This window comes from Eumetopias jubatus, unplaced genomic scaffold (assembly GCF_037043125.1).
Source record: "Eumetopias jubatus isolate StellerSeaLion01/CBP00866 unplaced genomic scaffold, mEumJub1_p1.0 scaffold_13, whole genome shotgun sequence".
NCBI lineage: Eukaryota > Metazoa > Chordata > Mammalia > Carnivora > Otariidae > Eumetopias > Eumetopias jubatus.
The window spans coordinates 24,156,812-24,170,760 of NW_028274819.1; the positions used below are offsets into that span (position 1 = coordinate 24,156,812).

General features: G+C 37.6%; 1 pseudogene; it reads right to left on the minus strand.

Moving 5' to 3' along the window:
- Positions 1-2,126: 2,126 nt before the first annotated feature.
- Positions 2,127-2,935, minus strand: LOC114215165 (suppressor of SWI4 1 homolog pseudogene; annotated as a pseudogene).
- Between the last annotated feature and the right edge of the window lie 11,014 nt (positions 2,936-13,949).

Below are 13,949 nucleotides of genomic sequence, written 5' to 3' on the forward strand. Positions count from 1 at the left end.
TGGGGATGAAAATAATGTCTGTCTTCCTCATTCAGTTGTTTTGAGGTGAGGTGAGATATTATATATAAAGAACTTGGCATAGTTTTTGACACTTCAAAATATATATGAAAAAGGACCACTTCTCACCTCTTCCACTGTAATTTCCCTAGTCCCTCATAGCATCATTCTCTCCTACATAACTAAAATAACTGTTAAATTGGTCTCTCTGCTTCTGTCTTTTTCCTCCCATGAACTGTTGTTCACAGAGCAGATGCTTCTAAAATGTAAATAAGATTATGTTACACTCTTGCTCTAAAATCCTTCAGTGGTCTCCTACAAATACCTATACGATCTGGTTCCCCTATGTTCCCGGCTTCATTCCTACCAACATCCTCCTCGATCACTGAGTCAACCTGACCTTACAATTCCCCGAACTAGAGAAAAAATTGTATCTTAAAGTATTTGCCCCTCCTGTTTACTTTTTTGAAATATTCTTCCCCCAGATAATCAAATAACTTATTCCTTCACTTCACTCAAGACAGAAGACACCTTCTCAAGGACACCTCTCCTGAGTTCTCTAACATAGCAAACTACCACTCTATGTCCCTTTAAACTTAATTTATTCTTACTTTTGAATAATATATAGATACCAATTTTTCTATCAGGAAGGCCCTTTGTATCTTATTACTGTTTTCTTAGGATCTACAACAGTGCCAGGTACATAGTAGGCTCTCAATAAATATTTGATAAGCAGCAATTCCTCAATATAATTAAATATCATTATAACTGAACAAAGACTTTAGGTAATTTGACTCAACATTAGCTAATACACATAGCATTGTAATCGATTTTCTAATCATAATCAATATTAAAATCCTCTCATCTCTTAATGTTCATTTAAAAATCAAAACAAAATAGTACAAAAACAAACACTTGTCATTCCAATTGGATAACATGTTCACAGGTCATACAAACACTTCCATAAAAATTAATGGAAAATAAAATATTTTTCTATATAAATTCATTATTGATTTACTACTTTCTATTTCTGTTTCAATATTAAATTTAGTATAATTTATCTCCCTTAGGGAGTGCGAATATATTTTAAGACCTCTACACATACTACTACCACTCTGTTAAGAGAAGACGAATTTATCCCTAAAACAATTAATCATAGCTTACTGGAAATGCTTTATAGACCCAATCTTCCTATAGCAATTTATCTCCTTGTAAATTACCTCACTATACAGTTTAACACTTTTCTACCTGAATTTTCTATTATATTTCCTATTTACTTTGTAACTACAGTAAAATCCTTCTATAGAACACTAAGCATGACCCTGAAATTCAATTTTATAAAGTTCTATGGGAGCAAAAAGCAAGCCCCTGGTTGGTAGAGATCCTAGTTTGGGCTACAGGATTTAAATCCTAAGATCCGGTAGACTTTTGGAGTCACATAGTGAGTTGATAACTTAAATACCCATAACGATCATTCTAGGTCCCATGGTTAAACGCACCTGGAAAGTTATCTTTTTAATTGGTCCCATCCAGGAGAATTCACTGCGTCAATAGAGAGCCATTAGGACCCACGCCCGACCTCTGCGCTCCCCTAACTTTGCCTACATATCTGTCATTTTACCTCCCACTAGCAAGTGCACTGTCACCTAATAAAAAGACACCGATTAAAGCAAAAACAAAAAAACTCACAAAAGTGTAAAAATGCTCTTAGTAATGGTCTTTGGAGGACTCCACTTTGCCAGATGCTTCTAACCTTGGGACCCGGCGGGCTCTCTCCTCTTGGCCATCTTTAGGACCAATTTGTCATCAAGCTCCTCACCCGCCAACTGCCAGAAATATCCAGTTGCACACCCCACCCCTTCCTCTCGCTTTCCCTCCTCGTCCTCCCGCTACTGCTGGCCAGTCTCCTCTGCTTCCTGCGCGGGCCCCCGGGATCCTGGGCATCAGTGTCCCATCGGCCTCTGCCCATGCCCTTCATGTCAACCAGGCATGGCCTCTCACCATTCGTGCTTGCCCTGGACCGTTCTGGGCCTGCTGGGCCTGCCTCTGGGCCTTAAGCTGCAGCTTCTCTTCCTTGCCTGAGGGTGTTCCTCCAACCTCTTGGGCAGAAACTGCCACTCTCCTCGAACTCAATGAGCTGCAGCGCCGCCGGAGATGGGATCTCTGTGAGCCGCCTGGTGCTCAGCCACTATGGCAACAGCCTGGGGCAGCTCAGTCACGTGCTCACCTTCGAGCTCCGCCTCACTCTCTGAAAATCCGGTAGCCAGCAGATCACCGATGTCCTGCAGGTGGCTCGTGTCAGGGAATTTCTCCTGAACACCGTTCATTATCCCACGACTTGCACCCACAGGAATGACTCTGATGCTATGATGGTGGGAATCCAACTCGCGGGAGTGGAGATGTGGCTGATGAGAAGGCAATGTTTGTGCACGCTGATGGAGGGGGACCGCGTCTGGCACATGGTGGCCACGAGCTTCATGTGCATGCTGTGGGGGCCGAAGCTGTTGAGCACCAGGAGAGACGGTGGGTAAACAGCTGCTCACACGTGTGATGTCACTGTAGCGAGGAGACATCACCAACCAGCGTGTACTTGTTGATCTGGAGAGTCACGGTGGGGCTTTCTGGAAGGTGCATGGGGTTAAAGTAAACATTGTTCCCTGTTTTGCTCAAGATTAGTAAGTGTGTGACCCTGAGGGGCCCAGCTACTGCCGCAAAATCCTTTGGAGAATTTTTCTTTTGAAGCCGAAGACTGGCACTGAGCGCTCCGCGGCTCATCTCAAGTCCAGGCTGCGTGGCGGGCGGAACGCAGCAACCCGCGCAGCACCAAGCGTACAAGAAGGAGTGCGGCTGCGCGGCCGGCCTCCCGGGGGCGGAGCTGTGCCTGGGAGCGCGCTCCTGCTGTGGACACGCCCACCCAGGGCCCAGGGCTGCCTCTCATCCGCGGGGGCACGGGCGCATCAACTCCCAGCGCTGGTCTTTACTCTTCTGGTGCCAGCAAAGAGTAAAGGGCAGCCCACTGTTTACCTACCCATATGGCTTTAAAAATCTCAGGGAACAGAAATGTGTTTGTTTCCTGAGTGGGGTACACAATGGGGTATGTTGGGGAAGACAGGTAAAAGCAGAGGACAGTTCTTGTTAAACAAGACATTGCTTTGGGGAGGCTTGATAACCCCTTCCCCTGGCAGGTGCTCAGCGCAGAGTGCTTTCCTCCCCGATCACCTTCACAGTATGTTACTCAGAATCAACACATCCCCACCTTGCCCCAAACAGCTGATGATACACTGCTGCATGGGAATAAGGATTTTCTTTGGATTGCCACCCCTCCTTCAAACCCTGGCCTTTGGCAACTTATCTACTCAGGATTTCTCTCTTGGGGTCCCATCATCCCTCTTTGTGTTCTCTTGGTCAGTGTTTTAAATGACTTCACACTGGCTCTTTTCTCCAAGTCACACATATCTGATACTGGTACTTCTCCCTTCTTGTCTCTGGCATTACTCATCACTCTAAGTATCTCTCAGTCTCTTTCTCCTGTCTCAAGCTGATAGCTACAGCCTCTTGCCGTTATAGTCCTCAATAAGAGTCCATCGTGTTACTCCCCTACAATTACAGGAAATACATACCAAGCACTCCAAGGGGTCCCATAGAAGCCTGTTTCAACAGAATTGAGGTTGGGGACAGGTATGCTTATACCTCTGCTTTGGGGTGGCAGAGACTCACAGAACACACACAACTCTCTCCAAAGAAAGAGCCCTCATGTATCCTCTCTCTGTCCTCTCTCCCAATGTGTTTATGTCCTTGAGGACTTTCTAGAACCCTGAACTTGTTTGTAAATATTTCCCTTGAAAACTTCATGTTGCTCTGGTATATCACTTTAGAATTTTATGTTTGGTTTGATTTGGCTTTGGTTGAAAACTGACCTGCTGTGACACTCACATTCCTGAAAAGTGGTGGGTCTAGGATTTAAACCTAGGTCAATGTGACTCCGAAGGTCCTGCTCTATTAATGTCCCCAAACACAAGTACACTTGTCTCACACTCCTTCCCATCATCATTTCCATCATCTTGCCTCTGACCTTCTTAAATGCTCTGAGAAAGTGGTGGTCTTGCCTCACTCTCTTGGAATGGTTTAGTTTGAACTCTGAAGGAGAATTTACTCCAGCGCTTACCCATTAACTTTAAAGAATCCACTAACCTTGTGTCTCTTCTCTTCCCTTTCATGCTTTATCCAGTTAATTTCTTTGTGGGAACATCTATGTGGCAACTTATCTTCCCACACCCTGTCTTGGAAAATGAAAACAGTTGTTTTCCTTCTCAGACAGACCTTGCATAATCAGAAACCGGGTTAATATTAAAAATGTTCACCTGATCACTGTATATACTATTTTTTCAATAAATATATTTGGCAGATGAGTAGCATATTTTTTCTGTTTTCCCTTTGAAGTATTTTTAATCACAAACTAGGGAGGCAAATAGGCCTATATTTACAGACTATTTGATAATTCCAATGATTCTACCACAGTTTATATTTTTCAGAAGCAAAAGATTGGTAATCTAGTGTGTGCAAGAAATTTTAACTGGGAGTCAGAGAACTAACAATACCTGCCCAGACACCCACATAAGATGGTTGATAAATGTATATAATAACATTTTGTAAAACATAAAGGGATTTTAATATCATTACCCACCCCCACTCCTGGCTTCATAATGCAGAGAAAAGCACTGGTTACATTCACCAAGAAACTTTACATAATCTAAAGCTATATAGTTGAAACAATACTCTATTATTAAGAGTTCTATGAGTTGAAACTTCCTTTTATGAAGCTGGTGAGAGTATCTTGGAGGAGAACATTGCCTTTATTCTGATTCACTAAATCATTTGTAAACTACTGAATACTTTGAACAAATTCTTCAATACATTTGTATTGAAGAAACATGATAGGTTCTGAGAAAGCAAAAGATGCAAATATCATCTTTGTATTTTAATTGTGTATGCAATTTTATTTCTTTTGCATTTCCCCACATTTCATTTGATATATTCTATTCAAACAGTATACAATGAGATCAAGCCACAAGAACTCCAAATTCGCAGTCTATAATTACCAGCTGGTGAATAGGTTGTCTGTCAACTTCATTTAAATAATAGATCCTGAATTTTAGTATAATAAAAGGAGCCTGAAATACAAAGATTGCTGCCCTTTACATAAAACACTCATCCTTACACATTTCAGTAAAACCTGCATCTTTGAATCATTCCTTTGATAATTACTGAATAAAACACAAAAGAGAAATCACATAAGTGCAGGTTAAGTCAATAACAGATTCAATTAAAAATGGGTACAGGTGGAAATAGCCTTTTTTGTGTCGGGAGAGGGAGTGGGCAGAGTAGTCATTTCTTATAGTGAAGAAGTTAAATGGAAAAGGGAAAGGACATTAATTAAAAAAAAAAAAGCCTAAGCAAGTATAAATAAACATCTAACTTAAGACAATTTAAAAGCTAAATATTTTTCCTATAGACTCATTATATTATTCAAATTTTCCAAAGATTAATTCTCCATCCTCTGAATGAATTCCGTAGCCTTTGTCAAAAGTTATACTGGTGAGATGATAAGGGATTTAACAACAACCTAAAACCTAAAACTATACAATTTATGTAGCTGCCATGAACTATGTTAGCTCCATATTTATTTTAAATTAAAACATATCATGTCAGAACCATTAATTATATAATCTATATGCTTTTTCAGAATGCTTTGAAAACTGCCTTTTGGTTGTGATCCATAGTACCTTACATAGATGTAAGTCCACTGCTATCCTTACATATCCTATATGCGATAAATATACATACAGATATTAGTATTGGTTTGGTTTTTTCCCCCACATCTTCCCTATTGGACTGTAAACTCTTTGAGGGCCAAGAGAGTGAGTTATCAATCCATGTATACACCAAGTGATATATAGTAAATATTGTGAACCTTCTATACATGTAAACATAAAATAGTTTAATTTAAAAAATAGTTTAATAAACTGTATTAATCTGAAAAACCTGATTGTGTAAATATTAGATCCATTTTGAGTTAATTTTTACATATGGTGTAAGGATTCAACTTCCATCTTTTGTGTATGGATATCGAATGTTCCCAGGACCGTTTGTTAAAAAGACTGTCCTTTCCACATTGAATGGTCATGGCCTTATATATGAGGGTTTATTTCTAGGCTTCCTCTTCTATTCAATTTATCTATATGTTTTTGTGCCAGTACCACAATTTTTGATTATTATAGCTTTGTAGTAAATTTGAAATCATAAAGTGTGAGACCTACAACTTTGTTCCTATTTTCAAGATTGTTTTGACTCTTTGTAATCCCTTGAGATGCCGTATGAATTTTAGGATAGATCACAAAAATACAGACATGCATACATACTCTTACAAAAATTGCTAAGTCGAAAAGTCAAATGTGGTCACTGTAACACTGTAATGAAAAAGATTTGGTGGCAACCTTAATGTCTGTCATACAGATATGGGTAAGTAAATATTTTAGACATGTATTATGGAGTACCTTACAGGAAGAAGTAATCAATTAGATAATTGGAAACATGAAGAGATTACAAAGCAATATTTTTTTTTGAGTTAGAGAGAGAGGTATCTTAACTCAAATATTGTTTTAAGATCTATGTTACCAATTATCTAATTTATTATTGGTTATTTCTTGCTGCTGTAACTTATTTCATACTATGTCTAATATATGCATTGAATGTATATTTTATATACATTAGAGAGAGACAGATGGGTGTATGTGTGTATTCATACAGAAAGAGATTCAGGAGGATGAAAAACAAAAACTAACAAGAAATAATTTGAGGCTAATAAAGTACAAATTTAAAAATGGAGGGTAAATTAAAATACTGTCTTCATCTTAGATAAATGGGTACTTATGGTTTGGAATAAAATGCAAAAAGTATCTAAAACAACTTCGAGGGTAGCATAATTACTGTGCTCTAAAAATTGTTGTTCATACAGAAAGTGGTTCCTGTGTTGATAAAGACCTGATGTAGGTGCAAGGGGAGAGTTAGAATAAAATTGTTTCATGAATTATAAGAATGGAAATTGCCGAGGTTCTCCTACATTTTTCTATTATCATATAGTTGTAACTTTCACATTTAGGCCTTTAAATAAACTGAAGTCTATTTTTGTAAGTAGCATAGATGGTAAGGCAATTTTTCTAACGTCACTTTAAAGGAGTCAATTTTATAACACCATATGCGTAATACACTTTATATAGATAATACGTTATACACCATATATGCTTATTTATATACTGCATGTGTGTGTGTATATATAAAATTTAAAAAGGAAGCTCTAAAAATATATGCAATTATATAATATAATGTTTGTCTAGCTAAATGAATTCAAGCTGAGATTCTTTCACTTAAATCTGAAACAGGCTTGAACAACAGAGATGTTATGAAATATTCCTGAGATGTTACCATAATATAGGTTTATCTGTCATTGTTTCACCAGGCTGATTTGAAAAAAAAAAAAATGGCAAAGTAATTTAAAGCCTACAGTAATAGTCTTAGATTGAGATGAAATAAACCTCATAAAAGAACTTGGCTGTTGGCATATCTATTTCACAGAGAAAAAAACAGGCTCATTAGTACTAAGTAACTTTCTCTGAAATTCCACCTAACAAAGAGCGTACCTAAGATTTCTATTTAGCTCCATTAGTTTACTCTTTTTTTTAAATATTTTATTCATTTATTTGACAGAGAGCAAGAGCAGGAACACAAGCAGGGAGAGAGGGAGAAGCAGGCTTCATCCACGAAATCAGGGGTCAGCAGACTTTTTTTAGAAGGGGCCAGATATTAAATATTTTAAGCTTTGCAGCCCATGTTCTCTCTGATGCACTGCTCAACTCTGACATTATAGGACACAGGGGGCCACAAACATGTAAACAAACACGGCCATATTCCAATAAAACATTACTTGTAGATGCAATTTTAATTTCATAAAAAAACTTCACGTCATGATGTATTATTCTCCCCTCAATGTTTTTCAACTATTTGAAACATAACAAATATTCTTTGCTCATATGCCATACAAAAACAGGTGGCAGGCTGGGTTTGGCCCATGGGCTGTAATTTTTCCACCTTTGTACTACATGTGTGAAACTTAAGCAGTCAGAAAGGGATTGAAGTTTGTATTTCAGTGGTGAGAGGCTGCAATGCAATCCTTTTACCTTATGAGTGTACGCTGAAGTTATTTGATGGCATCAAAAATGGATGCCCAGCAGACAGACAGAAATGCAAAATCAGAGTTCAACATTTAATCATGGTAAATATTTGAGAGTCATTTCCATGAGATTGTAAGTCAAGGTGAAGTAGTAGTTGAAAGTGTCAGTTTGGAAACAATCTGAACTACGCAGTGGAAGGGTCTGGAGCAAGAGAAAGTGACGTGTATGGGGATAGCAGCGGAAAGGATAAAATCAAGATGAGCAAATTGATAGGAAATAGGGGAGATAGTTTCAAGAAAGTGAAAGAGCAAGGCTAATAACAAATCCAAGAAGACAGGGAAAATCTATGGCTCCCTTTAGCAACTAAGTGGATCCACAGTGACTTTTGAAAAGAGTCACCACAGAAAGGTTAGTATGGGAAGCAAGTTACTCTTGCTACTTGCTACACTTACAGCTTAAGTAGGAGGCAGAATAGAAAATCCAACCTCCTTTAGAAATGAACTTTTTGAGGAGATCCCATATTTAAGTTATTTAAAGTTTAATGGTTAATAACTACTAAGTTTAGTGAAAGCTTTATATTTCATAGGTAAGGATGGACAGCAATAAGTAACAGAGACAGTGGTGTTTAAATGCTCAGACCTGCAATCTTTGCAAAGATTAAGAAACTGATAAGGTTCAGTTGTCATATTCTGGGGTTTCCATGAGCTTTTGCCTATTCATTAGAACTTCTCTCGTGTAACTACAACTTTTATTTCAGTGTGTTTCAATATATGTGACATGTTGCTAATTTGGAGTTTGTGGTCTTCCAACTTTAGGTGACACACTGATTCAAATTCTGGCCCTGAGGTCTCTTTCCATAAGAGATGAAACTGGATAAAAAAGTAGCTTCCACGGTGATATTTTCAGGGAAAGAGAAGTTAGAGAAAATGAGAACATGGAATGTAGAAATATATCCCCTTCAGGGTGGAGAAAATTTTCAGTGTACAGTAAAATTGGTTTCTGATTTAGTGTCTCAGAAGGATACACAAGGCCAGTATTGAAAAGACATTAACTTACAGACTAATTACAGAGGTGTAGGGAAGATTAAGAGAACACATAGGCATAGTTAGACAAAGCAAGAAGCTGTTTTTATGCTGATGAATGAAGGGGCAAGTGGACAAAATAGTTCTTACAATTCAGTGAGGCCAAGACAATGGAGGAAGGGTCAGGGTCCAGAAGTTCTACTCATGGAGAAACACAGCCACTGCTAGAGATTCAGCCTTCTAGAGAAAGTGTGGCAAATCTAGTAAGAGTCAACTGTTCCCTAGGCATTTAATGAAATGGCTATAGACAAGATCTTTGCCTGTAAAAAAAAAAAAAAAAAAATGCTGATGTTGCATTTTCAGATATCTGAAAATATTTAACCTAATGGCTTAGATCATTTGATTAGAGTACATTTGAACATAGTTTGATAAATACATATTGTTTGCTATATTCTGCATTAAAATACATCCTGCATTTGTTACTTCATAAAATATTAAGTTTTCTTTCTACAACGTTCCATCAGGACTCTCTACCACCTCTATCACATATTTCTAAACCAATTTTACTATCATAATAGACTCAATTTAAAAATATCAACCCCAGCATTTTTGACATATTGTTTGGGGGAAAAAACTATACTCTATCAAAGCAGTTTATATTTTTCTTCTTCTATCTTGTCTCCTTTTAGCTCCTTTGGATAAGATTAATTCATTAGCACATTGTAGTATTTTTCCTAGGCATCAGAGAGAATAATAATTAGAAAACAACATCCCTGGTATACAATGCCTACAACCAGTTTGTAGGGAATAAAGCAATTTATCAACAAATATATTGGAATTCACAAGAGAGAAGTATTGGAGGAAAAGAGATAAAGTGATAACTTCATGAAGGATGAGTTCAGCATTTAAGAATGAGGGACAGGGTATTTTCCAATTACAGGAGCAAAGAGAATGCCCCCTCCAATTGTGATAAGTTAAAATAAGCAGGCCCTGGGTACAACCACCACCACCATAAATGGAAATAAATCATCAATGATGCAATCCTTGGGATGGATTGCTCTCTGGGGAAATACATTCTATCTACCAGATTCTATAATAATGAGTAAAGTGACAACATCAAACTTTTACTAATGCTGAGTAGGCACTTTGCCCTAATATGCTGTGACCACAGAATTTATAGCAAAACGTAAAACACACTATGTGATTATCTCCCTGGTAAATCCCTTCTAAACCATTTGAACTCAATACATTTTTATCCTGTTTGGAAAAGAAATGGTATATTTTATTCTCCTGGAATCTTGATAAAACAGAGTAAGAAAATTTACATTGAAAATGAAGATGCAAACTCATAAGCAGCTGCAAACTTATGTGTCAGTAGTCAGTTCTTAAATAGCTAAAAAGAGGACTGATATCTAAAAAAAGAAATAGAAGAAATAGAAGTTTGAAAAAGATATACATTGCAAAGCTGGTTAAATGATGGTTAGTTAATCGTTAATTAACTTATTTTTACCAATGTGGAAGTAAAAGTTTTTTAAAAAATTGTTGTTACAAAGATCTACTCAGTACTTATTAGCTCTAATTCATATTATTTTATTTTGTATTTATTATTCTGACAACTTCCACAATGTTTGGCAACAATGTGGACCTAGTACGATGTGGCACTTATCACAGGCAATTCTGAGTATCTGTTCCTGTTTCAGAGCTCCCCATGCAATTGACTGAGGTCTCTGATGAATATGTGTCATGGGTGAATTTATTTCATTGTCCAGACCTGCTTCTCTATCCCTAAAGAATCGTTATTCTCAAGAGAACTCACCAATACCCTCGTGGGTACAAATATCAGTGTCAGAGCCCATATCACAGAGAATCCAACCTAAGACAGATGTCCATTTTCTCCAAGCTGATCTGTAGATTCAGTTCAATCTTAATAAAATCCAAACTGATAGCTGATGAAATTGACAAGTTGATTCTAAAAATTTGTACCAAAATGCATAGGATATAGAATGGCCAATTTGTGGAAGAAAAAGATGGAGAACTTACACTATTTGGTTTCAAGTTTTACTCCATAAGCCAGTAATCAAAATCCCTGGTATAAGGATAGACACACAGATCAATTGAATGGATCTGAGAGACTAGAAAGGGCACCACACATGGAGTGAACTGATTTTTGACCAAAACAAGTCAAAGGAAAGGAAAGTCTTTACAAAAGAGATAGCCTAGACTCAGAAAAGCTAGATTTGTGGAAACATGAAGTACAAATTCACCAAACACTGAGACTGATGACAAATGGGGCTACTACCACTTGTATACTTTGATAACCAAACCCACGTATTCTACTTATTTGGGAATACTACATAAGGCCATTGAACTAAGGTGTACACTGCATCATGGCGGGATGGAGCACTATTCTTGTAGCATAAGATCTCAAAGTGGAAACTTCAGCTGTGCCTTCAAAAGACCATTCCATCCATCACTCTACCACTGTGGACCTATACTTCTGTGGAATATTGTAGGTGACAGACCAATGGCTCCCATAGTATGTGGCCACTTCCTTATCATATTGGCTCTTATGAAGGCCAACTTCTAAAAGTGTATATATTGATTCTTATTTCCATGTACACATCCTTTTGTGTAGTCTTCTGTCACAGCAAATGGGGCTAATTTCTATAAACAATAGGAGATTGTGGAAATGATAGTGTGTGACTTTCAGAAATATTTCATATAACATTCTTCAACTACCTTGCTCTCTACTAGACCATTTGCTCCAGGGGAAGCATTTGTCGAGTTCTTAAAGAGCCCAAACACTCTAGATCCAGATGAAATATTAAATTGTCATCCTTAAATAAATTAAAATAAAATAAAATAAAATAAAATAAAATAAAATATAAAAAACTTTTTTAAATTAAAAAGCTCAAGCAGCCTTATGCAGGGTCCAAGTGACAAAGAATTGGGATCCCCTACGAAGAACAAGCACTTATTGGCCAGGTCTGTAAGATAAATTGGCAATGGATCTCCAAATACAGTCAATCCTTTAGGTGAATGCAGCCCCAGCTGACATGTTGAGTATAACTGTAGCCAGCATAAGTATCCAACTAAGCAACTCCCGGACTCTGGATCCAAAGAAATTATGTAATAAATGTGTATGTTTTAAGCTTTGTATGTTTTCATAGTTCTTTTAGATGTGAAGTTAAACTGAGATTTCTTTTTGTTTCTTGAGGTAGGCCTGTATTGCTATGAACTTTCCTCTTGGAACCACTTTTGTTGCATTCTATGGGTTTTAGTATGTTGTATTTCTGCTTTCATTTATCACTCAGTACTTAAACTTGGGGTTTTTATGCCACAATTGATAACCAATGTAGCTATAAAGCAGGTCTGTTAGTCTAATGCAATTTTATGTGTAATCTCATAGGTGAAGCAAACATAAATCCTCAGAAAATGGTGCTAGGGAAAACTCCAGGAGAAGAAAAGAAAAACCCAATCCCAAAATATGTGCTGATTCTAATCAAGATGAATCGCTGTCAAGCGACCATCCCTTAAGGGAATGTACCATTTTGGGAACTAAGTGCAGGTTTCTGTTAATGGCAGTTAGATATTTAGCAGCAGGCATAGCTACCTCGGCCTTGAAGCCTATGCTACCAGGTCTTTATATAGCGTCCATTCCTGCCATCATGACTACTCCTTTCATGTACCCATTGTGACCACACTGAGGTGACCAATGGGAAAAAAAAAAAAAAACAAACAGCTGATGTCAGATGGCTAACTTATTTTGCTTACTTGTGAATTTAGCCCCTACTCTGTAAACTAGTGAAAGGTGTCCTTTTACTTTGGAGGAGACATCCTGGCATGCCCCATACCACTGGGGCCCTAGAAAAATTGACTGATGTGGTAAGCTGTTGAATCTTCAGAGCTTAATTTCTATCCTAAAGATTGTACATCTCTTATCAAGACCTAGCACACTTGGCAATTTTTCCTCAGTTTGATTGACCTGATATATTTATATAGTGGCCTAATGTTCTATTCACAGAACTGTCCCAGGCAGAGCAGATAACTTTGGACTGTATTTTGACTCATGTTATGGTCCAGTATATGGTCCATCCTGCTGTTTTGCATGCCCACTTGAAAAGAACATGTGTTTTACAATTATTAAGTTTGACTTTGTACAAATTGAATCAAGTTATATGATTTCATGTTTGATTTGTCACTAAGTATCACTATGTATCACCATTGATATTTTTATCTAAGTTCCCTATTCATTACTAATAAAAGGGTGTTAAAATCTGCATTGGTCTTATCCATCTAGTTCTGTCCAGATGTATCTTATAGTATATAATGTAGCTTATAGTTCTGTTATTAGATTTATGGACATTTAGGCTCTACATATTTCTTTTTTTTCTTAAGATTTTTTATTTATTTGAGAGAGAGAGAGAGAGAGCAAGAGCGGGGGGAAAAGGGAGAAGCAGGCTCCCTGCCAAGCAGGGATCCCGATGTGGGGCTCGATCCCAGGACCCTGGGATCATGACTTGAGCTAAAGGCAGACGCTTAACCAACTGAGCTACCCAGGTGGCCCTAGGCTCTACATATTTCTTGATGAGTTAACTGATTTGTAACTGATAGGTTCCTATTTATCTTTTGTTATACTCTTTAAGTCAGCTTTGTCTGTTATTAATACAACCATATCATGTTTCTTATGTCTAGTGTTCAC